This window comes from Caretta caretta, chromosome 18 (genome assembly GCF_965140235.1).
Source record: "Caretta caretta isolate rCarCar2 chromosome 18, rCarCar1.hap1, whole genome shotgun sequence".
NCBI lineage: Eukaryota > Metazoa > Chordata > Testudines > Cheloniidae > Caretta > Caretta caretta.
Genome location: NC_134223.1, coordinates 21,145,538 through 21,160,811, shown reverse-complemented (window position 1 = coordinate 21,160,811; position 15,274 = coordinate 21,145,538). Strand labels below are relative to the sequence as shown.

At 41.6% G+C, this 15,274-nt stretch overlaps 1 long non-coding RNA gene across 1 annotated transcript in view; it reads left to right on the top strand.

Moving 5' to 3' along the window:
- Positions 1-3,204: 3,204 nt before the first annotated feature.
- The window catches only part of LOC125624382 (uncharacterized), a 29,562-nt gene continuing 17,492 nt past the window's right edge, over positions 3,205-15,274 (top strand). The window contains exon 1 of the long non-coding RNA XR_007353297.2: positions 3,205-3,372. This is a non-coding gene — a long non-coding RNA (uncharacterized LOC125624382). The remainder of the gene's footprint in view (positions 3,373-15,274) is intronic.

Below are 15,274 nucleotides of genomic sequence, written 5' to 3'. Positions count from 1 at the left end.
CATTAAATGAACAGTTACAGATAAATTTCACAAGCACAGAGCTGCATCTCCTTCTGTAGAGTTTACAGATAATGAACGTTTGTCCCATTTGAATACAACTAAATTGGATGCAGTGGAGCAGGGATGGGCAGCAGCACACAAGTCTAACGATTGCTTTGAGGTAAAATACAGGCCTGAGACAACAAACTCCAGCACAGACGTGCTCCCAAGATAACCACTTGAGGGAGAAGATGCAGTAATTGTTCTGGTTCAAGAACCAGCCGTTCTCTCACAACCAGATATTCCAGGAGGAAAAACAGCAACAAACCTCTATTCACAAGTCTGTTAAAGAACAGCAGGTAAAAGTCCCTTGTTACAGGCCTCCAGTTGAATGAATGCACTGTTTTCATGAGGAATTAGTTTGTGCACAGGAGCACACCTAATGGAAAAATGTGCCTTGTGGTATTACAGGCTATTGAAAGTAGCTATCAGCCTTGGAGTAAAAAACAAAACAAACAAACAAAAACACATTACTGTTATTAAGATGGTGCATAAAACACTGTGTATGTTACATGAGTATTATTGTGTAGGGAATAGACTGGACCTTTTAGAGCAAGTGATGCATCTCAATTTTGTCCAGCAATAGTGATGGACACATTCGTGCAATTAAAACACAAGCATTAGTGAATTTACTGGCCAAGTATTTATGATCAGTGGAAACCCCTGGGCCAAAAGGAAACTCATTGCAAGTTCAGAAATTGGAAGGTGAAACTTAGTGGATGAATGTTGCCTCAGGAAAACATTTAGGTTCAAGAAATGTTCCCCAGTGGTTCTGATTCGGGAGTTTCTGACAATTACAGAGACTGAAAATAAAATAAATAAATAAATAAATAAATAGAAGTAGTGAATCAAAGGCCAAGGAAAAACTTTGGTCCTAGCCTGGGGTTAAAAATTATATAATTTCTTGTCTGATCCTCAACTGCAGCCCATATTCTTTAGGGAGAGACTCTACGGGGCAGTAGTTTTAAATAGCTATTCTTGTACCTGCAGTATTGATACCAGCACAATCCTCAATGGGTTCAGAAAGGGGCCTCCTGTTTTTTCCGTCTGTGGGAATTTTATCTGGGAAGACTATGCAATGTTCATTCATGGGTTATTCTACTCACAAGAGACTGAAAGCCCTTCCTCACATTTCTGTTTATAGATATCTGATAAGCATTTTCTTCGTTTAATATTAATCGGTATTGACTATAAATAAACTAAGTGAAACTATTGTTAATTCTGGATGCTGGTCATTTATATACAGTCACTTTAAGTAATTGTAGAGATCTTTATGCTTGTACTAAGTAGGGCCAGACTCTCTATGCTTTACTCACTGTGAGTAGTACCTTATTCCATGGGGCATGTTCTCCCTCTCCCTCTGAAATCAGTGAATCCCCTGATTCACTGGATCACATATAAAAGTGCATCCCGCTCTTTCTCTCTTACACACACACGAGAGCAGAGGGAATAAAGTGAGATTACATTTGCTTAGATGAGATGAGATTACATTTGATTAGGGAAGGAGAGAAGTGTCTGTGTTTCCATAGTTCCCACAAGAAAGGGTTTTTCTAACTCTTGCCTATTTTTCTTGTGGAGTAAGGTGAACAGCAGGGCACAAATGGATTCTCCATTATGACCATAATACAATAAAAGCTAACAAGAATTTTAGCTTACATTTTCATCCAGAAGGATCCCAAAGCACATTACGAATGGAAACTACCTTGAAGAGTCAGAAAACAGGAATTATTCCACCATCACCCCTCCACTGAAACAGCCTCCTTTGAGACAAAATGTGTCTGGCAGTGCAGAGCCACATTACACAACAATTTAAAAAGGAAATGAACAAGAACACAGAACAGGTAGGAACCTCTGGGACATTGAGTCTAGTCCCCTGCTATCACAGGGAGCCCGGTCCTGTACTTCCATTCATAAATGTATCACTATCAAGGATGCAATATCAAATGCAAAAGCAGAGAGAAATTTTAGGCAAATTGATCCAATTATCCACATTAGAATTTGGTCAAAACATTTGGGTTAATCACAGAAAGAGAAGTAATTTAGATACAGATTATTTTTTCCTGAACATGCTTATAGCTGGCAACTGTGATTTTACATTTTGCATATTTGGAGTTTAGACCTACCCAAAGACTTTTGTGACTCTAGCTCTGCTCGGAATTTGCAGGACTGGAGGCATGCAGAGATGGCTGTGGTGCCGTATGAAGAGTGGCTCAGTGCTTACATTCATTTGGCAGAATCCTATTGCACACGACAGTTCAGGTTTATAACTGCAGATAAAGTTCACCCACAGGATACATTGGAATCTGTTGGTCAGATACAGGAAAGGTGCCTTTCTGTCTCATGTTATAGGAAAGGGATTTCTTAGTTTGTATTCCTTCCTTTACATCCAAAGTTTGGATTTGCTGTGTTCTGATGCCCACATAAAAAAGCCATTGTCCTATAAACAGCTTTTCACCAGCTTTTTTACTGTATCTACATGTATAGAAATCGTAGACACCTAGCAGGTAATCTGATTTCCCCTGCTTGCAGGATGCATGACTTTCCTTGCTAAATATTTCAGAATAGCTTCATTAGCCTAGTTTTAAATATCTGTAGTGAACAAGTGTCCACAACCAACCATGGAAAACTTGGAGAAGTGTTGCTGATTGGTTAGAGCAGAGGACTGGGATTCAGGACTTCTTGGTTCTAATTCCTAGATCTTTCATTCCTTTGATGTATGAGATTGAGCTAGTCATTGGGTAACCTCTTTGTAATTCAGTTTATTCATCTATAAAATGGGTATAATTCCCACTGGGAGAGTACATGTGGAGACTCTTCATTCAAAAGTCCTTTGAGTCCCTTAGCAATGTACAAAGAGGGCACAATATAATTATGACACATTGTAACATTTTTTTTTCCAAGCAGCATTTAGCAGATGAAATTTAAGCTCAGGAAAGAACAGGAATTGATTTCAGCTTCAGAGTTGCAGAGAGAGCTGAGTGCCGAGCCTGGTGTGTTTACATTTCATACACGGTAGTGAGCATTAAAAAATAAATCCCCCTGGGGCATCTGCTGTACACATCTCTGGGCAGAATTTACTGTGATGTAACAATGAAAAATTATACACATAAAGCACAGACAATTGCCTATTAGATCTTATGAAAGATTCCGAAAAGTTACCTGCATTCTGCTAAGCTATAAATTATTTACCTGCAGTGCTAGCTTGAATACAGCTGGAAATAACATCTGCAGCACAGTGGAACCGTGTTCCAGGAGCAACCAACACCGACAAAACACAGGCTGAGGATGCTGAGCGAAAAGCCTTGACTAGAGCAAGCTGAAGCCCTCAGTACGGTAAGGAGACAGCAAGTTTTTTGTGCAACAATACACAAAACAATGTTTCAGTGAAACTCATAAATAAGGGAAAGAATAAAATTGTTACAGTGACTAAATGTTCAATGTTCCAGAAAGCGAGCTGTAGCAAAGCTGTTTAATTCTTCTCTTCTCTTTCAGGAGAAGAAAAATATTTCATTGCTTTGATTTATTTACTTATTTCTAAGTGAAATAAAACTGTTTGGCTGAACGTGTGTTAGGATCTCTGTGTATGTTTATAGATAGAATAGAATAGGTAAAACCCAGGCCCTGTTGACTGGGATGGGGCCAGGATTTTACCCAATGTATTTGTTTATATATTCAGTAATAATATCTAGTTCTTATAAAACACTCAAAGTACTTTAGAAAATTTTGTAAATAGCATTATTCCCCATTTTTATAGATGGACGAACTGAGAATTTGAAGGGTCTCACGCAGTGGCTGAGAATAGAACCCAGGTCATATATCTCTATATCTGAGAAAGGCTTAATGAGATGAGATTAAATTAGATCAGGGCAGGTGGGAAGTGCTTGAATATGTGTTTAAATACGGTACAAAATGGTCAATAGTTAGGAAAAGTTCTGCTCTAGGAAATATCTAATGTAGGTCTTCCCTTCCCCAGCCCAAGTCATTTTATTGATTGCTATATATCACCCTTTTATCATAATTCCCAATTAATATACAACAAACATCTGAGTGAAAACAAACAGCAGCTGATGTGCAAATGTATAGCTGGCAGGGGCACTCTTTTAAATGTCATGAAAATGCAATTGATCAAGTAATCATTTAGGCATCCTGGGTTTAGAATGCTCACTTCCAGATTTGGCTAACCCATGGCCTTGTTCCATTAAAAAAACAATACACATAAGGGAAGATTTCTCAAAGCCACAAATGAGAGCTAAGGACTCAAACTCCATTAACTTTCAATAGGGTTTAGATGGCTAAGTAACGGCCACTTGTGCCTTTGGAAATCTTCCCCAGAATGCTGATGCAGATGGACAGCCAGAGAGGAGTTGAGGACGAGGTGCACAGGGAAGCCAGGATCTGTGCATTGTACATCCACATGAGGTTGAATTTTCAACCTGTGACTGTCATACACCCACTAGGGGGTAGAAGAGGGGTCAAGTTGGGGAGGGTAAAGCTCAACAACCAGAGGCCGGACCAAAAAAACATGATTTGTGTTTGCTGTAGGGGTTTAATCTCATGACTCTGGGGGGTTGGGATTCATGATGTGTGAACTCTTGGGCTGATGATACTGACACAGGGACAATTGCAAAGTGTGCAGCTCTCTTGAGAGTACAGAACAAAAATTAACCTCATGAAGCTTCTAGGAAACGTTGCTGGGAAACGGAGGAAATCTGCATGTCCTACACCGAACAGCCCTTCGGTTTGGAAGAAAACCCTGCCCTTTTCAGCCTTCTGTTCCGCACATACGTTGGGAGACACATACACTCCTCTCCATTCCAGTGGGGTCACATTTCCCTTAGACATCACGCTGCACCAGAGCTCTCATTTGTATGATCCTCTCAGTCTCTTTAAACGTATGGAAACTTAGGTGGGGGAGGGGAGGTCCCCTATGAGCACGGAGGTTTCTGCAGCATGAATTATTTTTGACACTAGTTTTGCTGTTGTAATTGCTCGTCAGGTTAATTTCTTTGAAGTGTAGGGATGAAATTTCAGTCAGAGTGCTCTGATCCTCTGAGTTAACTGCACTTAAGTTGAGAGATGTTGCTGTGTTATATGCATCCAGGAGATTTTTGTCTGGGGATTTTTTTCTGGGCTTTTCACTTCACAATGCTCCAAAGAAAATAATAAAATTAGAGGAAATATCCCAATGTTCCAATATATATTTGCTCTTCTTGATCCCAAGGTTCTTTGATTTTTAGGTTAAAGCACCTTTCAAAGGAACATATTCACCACAGTGCTGTATATTGTGCCTGGTATGGAATTTCCAGTTGAACGTTGTGTTTTACACTCTGTATATTTGGAGTAGAGTTCACAGGTGCTAATGCATCAATTCTCCGTTACCATTCTCTCCAGCTACACAGAACAAAATAGAAAATAACCAACAATGAAATGGACAGGCCCATATTAGGGAATATGGCTGTGATGAAGACCCATCCTTTCTAATCCCCAAATCCCTTCCGCAATATTGTAGAGCTACATTTGCATATTTTATTTGCAGCCAAAATCAAATAGCCTAGTGAGGTGATGAATACATATTTGGCATGAGACAAGCCTGCTGAGAAAACTTTTCTGTTCTTGGACATTTTTAAGCACCTGGCTTCTCCTATTGTCTTGTAGTCATATGGTAACTTTCTCATTTCCCTATCTTTTTATTTCCTGCATTGAGGTTGGCGACCTGCAATTATAATGAGTCCTGAGAATTATTACCTTTTGCTTCCCATCTTTAGAAGAACTGGGTTCTCTCTCTAACCCAACTTCCTTTGGCCTCCCATCGACAGAGATGGAAACCTACCAGTTTCCAAAGCTGCCTGTGAAAAGGACGAGATCATCTGAGGTCATTCTCAACCTGAGGACAAACCCTGGTCTCCCAAGGTCATCCTAAGCCTTAGGCTAAACCATAGCATCACACATGCTTCCAGACCGTGAAGCTCGCATAGTATTTTTAAAAAAAACCAATGTAGCATACATTTTTGTAAGAGAAGGGCCAAACAGCTCTAGATTGATTAATTTTCCAACTATAACAATAGAAGTAGAGCAGTACTTTCCTTCCATAGCAGTCATTTCATCAAATGTCTCCCCTCTCATTATGTTATCTCATTACGAAGTTATGTTTTCGGCGTCAGCATTGTCTTGCAGTTCCTCCGCCTGTGCTTTCTCAGAAGAATATTTACAGCTAAGGGAACTACCAAATGGCTGCAAAACAACTCGTGTAAGTTCCAGACAGTCTGATAGCTCCCACAATGCACTAGGTACTGTCTGCTCACTTGGGAGAGGCAGTCCCTGCCCGAAAGACCTTCCAATCTAACAATATAAGCAACAGACAGAGGCTGAGGGAGAGAGGGATTAGAGACATTGGGCCAGATCCCCGGCAGTTGTAAATCACCATAGCTTCATTGACTTCATTGGAGATCTGGCTCAGAGTGACAATAAAAAAAACCCACCTCAACTAACCCTAACTCATTCTTTATTAATTGGCCAACATTCTACACTGGAGTATAAAGAAGGGCTAGATGCCTTGTTGAGCCAGTATATATCTACTAAGCTTTCCTTTTTTGTGAGATCTGGGATGAGATGGACATGGCACTGAGGTACATGGCAAGAATCTCATCTATCATATCAAGCAATGCCAGCTGGACGGGGAGTCTGAGTCATTAGCTCGGCACCAGCTGTTCTGTTTTGTGGAGACTGGCCAATGTGTGGGAGCTGCTGGCGGGGTTGCACCACAGAGCTCTCAGGAAGGAAGACCCCCATTGCTTACAAAAGAAGAGGGCACATCTGTGCTACATTTGGAAATGCCAAGATGCAAACAACTACAAGATGGGCTGGGGTGCCTTGGAATAGCGTGGGAAGGTTCACTTTGCTTTGGGAGCAAGGAGAAGAGAGAGACTGTTTCATTAGACTGTTTCATTCAAAGAAACAGGAAGATGAAGGTAAACGGGCCTCTATCCTAGCAAAATAATGATCCTTTGCCTGCCTCTTCCATCCAACGCTCTCATAAAGCTTTAAAAACGTTACTGAATTAAGCTTCATAACACCCTGTCACACAAATATCACTATCCCTGTATTGCAAAAGAGGAAAATCAGGAACAGGGAAGTGACGTGACAGCTCAAGATCACACAGTAAGGTAGTAACAGAGTTCCTTATCTAGGAGATACAGCAGACTCATCTAGTCTGGGGAACAGGCAGAGAAGGGGATACCGAACACACACTAAACAGTGAGGTCCTATGTGCCTAAAATGTAAACTGTTACCAAAATGTTTTAGGTACAGTGGGATGTACGTTCCTTACCTACCATACTGTGAATCAGCTCCTTTGCCTTTAATAATAGCGGGGCCGTTTTGAAATCATAAAATCTAATACACACACACACAGGTTGAAAATATCAAAAGACATGGGGCTATGTGAGCCTTTCCTCCCTGGCAAACTTGTAACAGCAGCTTTTATTAACATAGCACCAGTAATTTTCACCTCTACTAAAAGCTTGTACATTAATCCTCAGAAATGCTCAGACCCACCACTAGCTTGTTATGCTTTATAAAAAATTTAATGGAAAATAAAATGCACCGTTGTGTGTAGATCAATATTGTTATTCTCTTTTGGCAAATGATGAAGTATATTGTTTTCATAATAAAAAAAACCCGCCATAATGCCAACATATTGGTATTGACTGCAGAGCCGGGAGACTAAGGACTGAAAAGAAGTATTTAATATTCTCTCTGCATGCATGTTCTCACAATCATCCAGGGTAGCATGATGTAATTCACCCGTCCGTATTTAAAGACATATATCCAAACAATGCTGACATTTTGGCTGATGAAGAAGACTTACAAACTGAGCCAGATTTTCAAAAGAGCTCAGTTCCCACAAGGTCCAGATTTTTTTCAATGGTGCTCAGCACCCAGCATGCTGACTTCCTTTGAAAATGTGGCCACACTTATTTTCACACTGAAGGGTGCCATTTTCAGAATGCCTCAGTGATTTAAGCTCTTTTGAAATTTTGACCCTAAATGGGTCTTTTGCTCTTTGGCAAACCTTTAAAGGAGCCTGATTTTCAGAAGTGCAGAGCACACCCACCCTCTCAGACTCCACCTTTCTGGGGTCCCCAGTTAAGCACCCAAAGACTGAAGCACCCCAAATCATTTTTTAAATAATGTTGTCCAAGGTCTTTCTTTCTTTCTTTCTTTCTTTCTTTCTTTCTTTCTTTCTTTCTTTCTTTCTTTAAGGCAGGGGCATGGAATCTAAAGCCACCAGAGTCCTTTGGGTCAGTTCCTAATTTTGTAATACTATATCGATGGGTTTGGGGTGTTTTTTTCCCCCTAGAGATTTAACTGAGAGCAGTACAGTCCTTCATGCTGTGCAAGGCTTCTAGCTGTGGACTGGAGTTGTCATATGCGTTTTCAAAAGCCATGTGGAAGGCAGTCCTTCATCACTGCTCTTTTGATTGTCTCCACAGAAAGCTGCTTTCAAACTAGCCTCTATATTTGTGTATTTTTAAAAATTGTAAGTATAGTTCTCTTTTTCTCTTTGCTGTCATGTTTCTGTTGTAATGAATTGCTTGGTAAACATGCAGCATAAACAGAACTCGTATTCATTTATTTTAGGGAAGAGGGAAACGATCCTGCATGATAAGCTACTTTGATATAGAAAGAGAAGTAAGAGTTGTCTAGTTTTCAGGTTGGCATTAAGTGAATAAGGGGCAAATGGTTTGTTGATCTTATAAGAAAGCAAGTACAATAACAATTCAGATAAGGTCATAGATAGGACAAGAGTCCGGATCTCAGAAGAGGAAATTCACCAAGAAACCTTTCAAATGGTAGATAAAATGGAGAATTTACTTCAGCTAATGGCTCTCATGTATGTATAAATTACCTTTGCTATTGATTTGACGGTGAAATTGGGACTTGCTCTCGCAAACTGAGAGGTTGGCATCTCCAAAAGATCAGGTCAGAGAAAAGTTCTGATTCTTAGTTCAGAAACTCTCGCCTGCGACATCAGGCTGGGAATCTTAGAAATAGCAGCTTTCTCTCAAGACATTGGGAGTCCTCTGCCTCCAGTAAGTCTGGAAATATCCTGAGAGCAGCTTTTCCTCAGGCCTTTCGTCATTTCTTTATCTTATGCCAGATAGATCCATCAAGTTCACAGCAACACGAAAATGAAAAACCATGGGGAAAAGAAGTTGGATGAACCCCTGAAAAGGTTTGATTCATATTCAGCCTGAGGTTTCCATTAAAGGTTTTGTGTTGGGCTTGGTTCTTGTTCGATCACTCTGCAATCTTATTTCTCAGGTCAGAACGTATAAGACAGTGGGTGAAATTCCAAATGAATCGGGCAACATTTTCACCATTGTCAGAAAAGAAAAAAATCATGCTTTTGAGGATCTGTGGGGGAGGCAGAATACATTTTTTTTTCATTTTTAACCTTTGTTTTAGGGAGAAAAATGCAAAGCCACTGAGTTTTGTAAGGCACTAAACTACCATTTTGCTGATGAAAGACATTAATTTTTTTACAGTGGAAATGGCAGAACATTCTCGGCAAAATCACTAATTTTGTTCCTGGTACAATATTCACTAAGATTCACGATTTTGACAAGGGCTAAGTGGCTGAACCAAATTTGCTCTTTGAAAAGCTGCTTTTACCAGTGAAAATAGTGAAATCCCACCCAGCAGCAAATCTTCGAATTATCATCAAAATATTGATGTTCAAACACAAATCCTCAGGAAAAGAATTCTGACTTTACAGTGATGAACTCTTAAGACACATCAGTCCTGATAATAAAAAATACCTTGGGTCTGACTTTTATCAGAAGATCTCAAAGCACTTTGCAAATACTGATTAATTCTAACCGCACCCGTGTGAAGTAGGAGTTTCATTAACCCCCATTTCACAGATGGGTAAATTGATGCCCAGTGAGGTGTGATTGGCCCAAGTATTCTTGGGCTGATATTGTTTGAGCTGCGTGTCTCCTTGGAGAAAGCTTGTGAGGCTGGGTTATATGAACCCATGAAAATGGAGATTCACAGTGGACATACTGACAGCCCTTTCACTCAGATCCTCTGCTGGTGTAACCCACTGGAGCGCCATGACTGTGGTGGAGTTATACTGATTTACATCATCTGAGGATCTGGCCCTGTGTCTTTAATGTGTCACTGAGCGTTAATGCCATCTGTCACCACCTGACCCAGGCCCCCTCCCAGGACAGATCCAACCACTGGGTCCCCAGTGCATCGAAGCCTCCTGGGTGTGAGCATTGGCTGTCACTGTTCCTAGCTCTGTGTCGCTCAGGTGCACTCCCAGGTGAACACCCTGGGTCTGACACCCAGCCGTGAGACCCCTCAGCCCAGCCACCTTAGACACTGGAACCAGGGCTCCAGCCCTCCTGAGCCTCCAATTGCTCATACATATTCCCTCAGGATTCCACCTCATTGTGGGAGCTCTGAGCTTCTTGATTAACCCCTTCAGGAAAAGCCTGGCAGGAAAGCAAGGAACACAGAGTTAGCAAAGGGATTTCTTAATCACTGGCACTTTACTCTTAAACTGCACTAGAGAATTATAGATCTATGAAAAATAACAGTTCCAAATGCAACCCTCCATGTCTGATCTCCTCCTGTGAGTCCTGCAGCTGGTCAGCATCTGTAAGCAAGGAAGCCCTTCCAGCTGTCCCTGGCCTGGAGTTCCTGCACGTGCCAGTGGTCTGGCCCCTTGCTCAGAGAAGCACCACTCTTTTCAGACAGTCCCCCTTTTGCCCAAGTGCTTTAGCCAACGAAGTTCTGCACCTCCACCAGTCAGCTTCTGTGCAGAGAATCATTCAAAGTCAATGACCCTAACTGGTGGAAAACCCATTGTACCTGTAGGGCAGGGGTGTCATTTACTATGGAGCAAGGGGGGCAGTTGCCCCTCCAGACCTTACTTTGCCTCCCCAGGCTTTTCATAGGTCTATATGCACCATTATGTCTTCCACTCTTCCCCCCGCCCTGACTTTATATAATATAATCACATATAACGCACTATAGGCTGAAACAAGTTCTCCCTGCCCCCAGAGTTTTTCTGAAATCACACAGAGTACGGGAGCATCATCCAGTGTTGATCGTCATTCAGAACTCTGGCCTAGCTTCTTGGCTATAATGTTTCCAGTCTTTGTCAAGCCTCTGCTAAAAATGGATGCTCTAATCTACAAAGGAGAGTGCAAGGCCCCATGAAGGTTACGCTACTAAATGAAGATTACAATACAAAGTGTAGCCTCTGAAACAAAACTGGGTCCACCAAACCCCATGGAGTTCACACTCTAACATGGACATACCCTCGATCTCTCACATGTCCATAACCATTGATACATCCTCACTCGGCCCAATGTCCTTTGTCTCCCTCTACTTCACATTTGAATCCTCAAGACAACATCTCTCTTGTCCTAAGTCACTCTGTTACATTTGATTTCGACAATTTCTCTCTCTCTCTTTAAACAACAGTTTAGCAACCACTTAATAAGAACTGCAGATGCTGGGATAAGAAACTTAAACTACCTCATATTATTGAAAAACTGGGATCCTTATTAGATGATATTTCTGAAATACTCATCATTCCAGGCATCACGCAGGAGGCAGAGGGATCCATTCTTACAGGTTATAATTGAGTAATTCCCACATCCAGAATGTGGTCTGAAAAGAACAAACTATTGAGTCCAAAATGCCCATGGCTTTGGCAGGTGCGGCAGTCCCAAGGCTGTGTTCTAAAAGTATCCTTCCATGGGTTTGTATTTCTGGTTCTTAGAATCATAGAATCATAGAAGATTAGGGTTGGAAGAGACCTCAGAAGATCATCTAGTCCAATCCCCTGCCCAAAGCAGGGCCAACACTAACTAAATCATCCCAGCCAGGGCTTTGTTTCTGTTTCTTTCTCATTTCTGTTTCAAACAGATACAACCCCAATCCAGAACTTTGGCAATAGAGCCTAGATCTTTGGACCCACACACATTTGTTTATTGTAAACCCCATTGTGATGGTTGTGTCTACCATTGTGAGAAGTGCAGTGATGGAGAAAGAGTTTGCTTCTCTGAAGTAGTTTCCTGCTGCTGTGGAAGCCAGAGAGATGGGTTACCATGCAGTATCCAGCAGACCACTGAGCTGTGGGGAGCAGTGTCATGCTAATTACAGGGCTGGTTGGATTACTTGAGGACCCTATCTGCCATTTTTCATTTAAATTTGATGGGAGGCGGTATCTAACTTTTCCCTCAGTTATGCTTATACAATTTCACCAGTCAATGGCATTGCATAGGGTGAGTGACAACAGGATTTTGATTCACGGCTTGCAGCCAGTGTTAAATGTTCTTTATGTTTTTAGGAGTGAAGGCTCAGGGCTGGAATCACGTTAGTCTGTTTCTAACTTTAAGCAGTATGTGGGCTGCAGCGGCATGTGGTTTCCACTTAGCTTGAAGGAAAACGTGTGGTTTCTCTGAGAGAAGAGGCGGGTGTGAAAATGAATCTGCCCCCGTGGGTGAGGGAAATAAAACACACTCCTCTCTAATTCGATCTATCCCCAAAGTATACGGAATCCGGGGCAAGGCTTTTTTTCCCAAAGTGAGGGGAAGATACGTATGTCCCAGCTCCTTAAAGCCTGAGGAGTCTTGCAATGGTCTCTGGGCAGTCAGTGCAGAAGAGGAATCAGCAAGAGGAATCATTGCCTGTCAGTGGAATCTGAAATCACTGCAGAGCAATTAGCATTTCTGTAGTAAATGGATTCTTACTGGACGTACAGGGGCAGGGAATGGAATGGCAACTTTTCCTGTTTGGAGAGAAAATTTAAAACCGTGCCTGGGAGATGCACACAAGTCCTCAGAGTTAAACAGGATTTAAGCACCTAGAGCAGCTTTCCTCTGCACAATTTGGAAAATGCATTTCATCTGGTCCTGCTGGAATCTCATTTAACTAATGTGCTGATCATCTGCTCCCATCTGCTTGAAACACTGGGTCAGGTTCTGCTCTCACTCAGACCTGGCTAAATTAGAGTAACTATTGATTCCTATTTTTTCCCCTCTGACTAGATTCTTGGTCCAATAGCAGAGCCTCCATGGGGTGCCAGTCTAACACCGCAGCTCCATTTATAAACCCTTGAACAGTGCTCTGATGGATACAACTTCCATCTGTTACTGACCTAGAATGAGCACCAGGATGATGGACACTTGACAAATAACGAACCTGTTCCCATTGTGGCCAGTGGCAAAAGTCCCGCTGACTCAGCCGCACAGAACTGGGCCTTTGGATAGAGAGTTAAAGTCTTATTCTCATTTACACTAAGGCCACTTGATACCACAATAGCAATGTCAGGGGGTTTTCAGTGGATCTAAACCACATTTACACGCCAGCGCAGCATAAAGGGATCTTAGCTGGTGTATAGGGGGAAGGTCTTGTCTTTAGTATCCCATTCCTAGCCATTCAGTTGCTTCCAACCTCATGTGCTATTAATGTCAATGGAACACCCATATGACCATCCACAGCAGCATGCAAGGAACACCCTGCAGTGTAGCTGTTAGAAGGAGGTGGAAGAAATTACCTTTGACTATTTTTAAAAGCTTTGGATTTGAAAAAATGATCAAAGCCCAAATCTGCCTTCAGTATAATCTAACGCAGATCACCAGTGCCATAAAGAAAAAGAAAGCTCACCTCCCTTTGCATTGCTTATGCCATAGGCGGGCAAGCTCACAGTGTGGCATGCAAATTGCTTCAAACAAGCTGGAAAACCAACAAGCAGTATTTGCAATACAATGGAGCCCAATATTTGCTGTTCTGTCATTATAGCTCTCAGACAAGGGACACTGTTACTGCAAAAGGTAAAATACACTGAAGAATACTTTTGCAGTCTGATTTAAATGACTTAATGATGCTAAAAGGTTTACACATATTACTGAGGCCCTGTAAGCTCTCTGCATTCAGTGTCCCACATGATTCTACAGCACACCCAGCTTTAACACATCAAACTTTTCTTCACAGGCTTTTCAGATTTCTGTTTGCATAACAGACATGTTTGGATAGTGGTCTTGCTGCTGTGGTTATGAGTATATATCCTCAGAGCTAAAAATGGGAGCGAGAAAGAGGCTACCCTTGTCTATGCAAATACAATCTGCATTCTGATTCAAATAACATTATAGGAAGTAGAATCTGCAGCATATGAGATAAAAATGGTAATAAGTTTTAATAGTTCACTTTGATTTCCTCTATTGCAATGGACTCCAGAAGGATGATATTGTATCAGGGAGATGTTTGCTCCCAAGGCACATATCAGACAGCAATAGAGCTTAAAAAAAATTATAAGCATCAGCCTATCATTATCAGTGTAACGTCGCTTGTCGATTGTGACGAAAACCTGGTAGGAGAAAGTGACAGCCCCCAAAACAACAATATAATCAAATCAGTTATTGATTAGTGATAAGATGAATTTTCACCCTTGAGAGTTTGGGGTGTAATTTTGCATTAGTATGAAGTGTCTGTAAAATTTTCAGCTACATAGCTATTGCAGCAAACGGGCTCATGATCTTCCGTTGAATCCCTGCTCCTCGAAGGCCCCACACCCGTCCATCCCAGAGAAGCTGGCTGGGATTCCTGATGAAACCCATCAGTGGTTCTCCCAGGCTGCTGACTTGCTTGACAGGAGTATGAGCTGTGTCTTCCTTACCCCACTGCTCAGAGCATGCATGAAATGTCTGTGAATTACTGACTTGTTGCACCAGGACAGGTATGACCAAGCAAACGCTCTCACTTGGCAGTAGCATGTGCTGCTTCCAGGCCATGGGGCCCGCCACAGACAATCAGCTTTCAGCACTGAGCCCCCATCACATCAACAGCATTATTATTATTTATTAGTTGTATTTAGGTAGCACGTAGGAGCCCCAGCAGCGGACCCAGGACCCCATTGTGGGATGTGGCACAAACAGAGAAACAAAAGATGTCTCTACCTCAAAGAGTTTACAATCTAAATTAATTATATGTACACAGAAACTATAGGTTAGGGAGGGGTGAACAAATCCAAACTTGTAACCTCCTGTTTACCAATAACATCTCTTATTCCCTTCATTGTGAGATTAGACACAGCAGCATTAGACAACAGCACAACAAGATAATTACAGGTTAATCATTTCTGTAAAGCTTGAGTCACAAGGTATCTGTTAGTCTTACAGTGTAAAAAAATTGATAATGTCATTAATTGTTA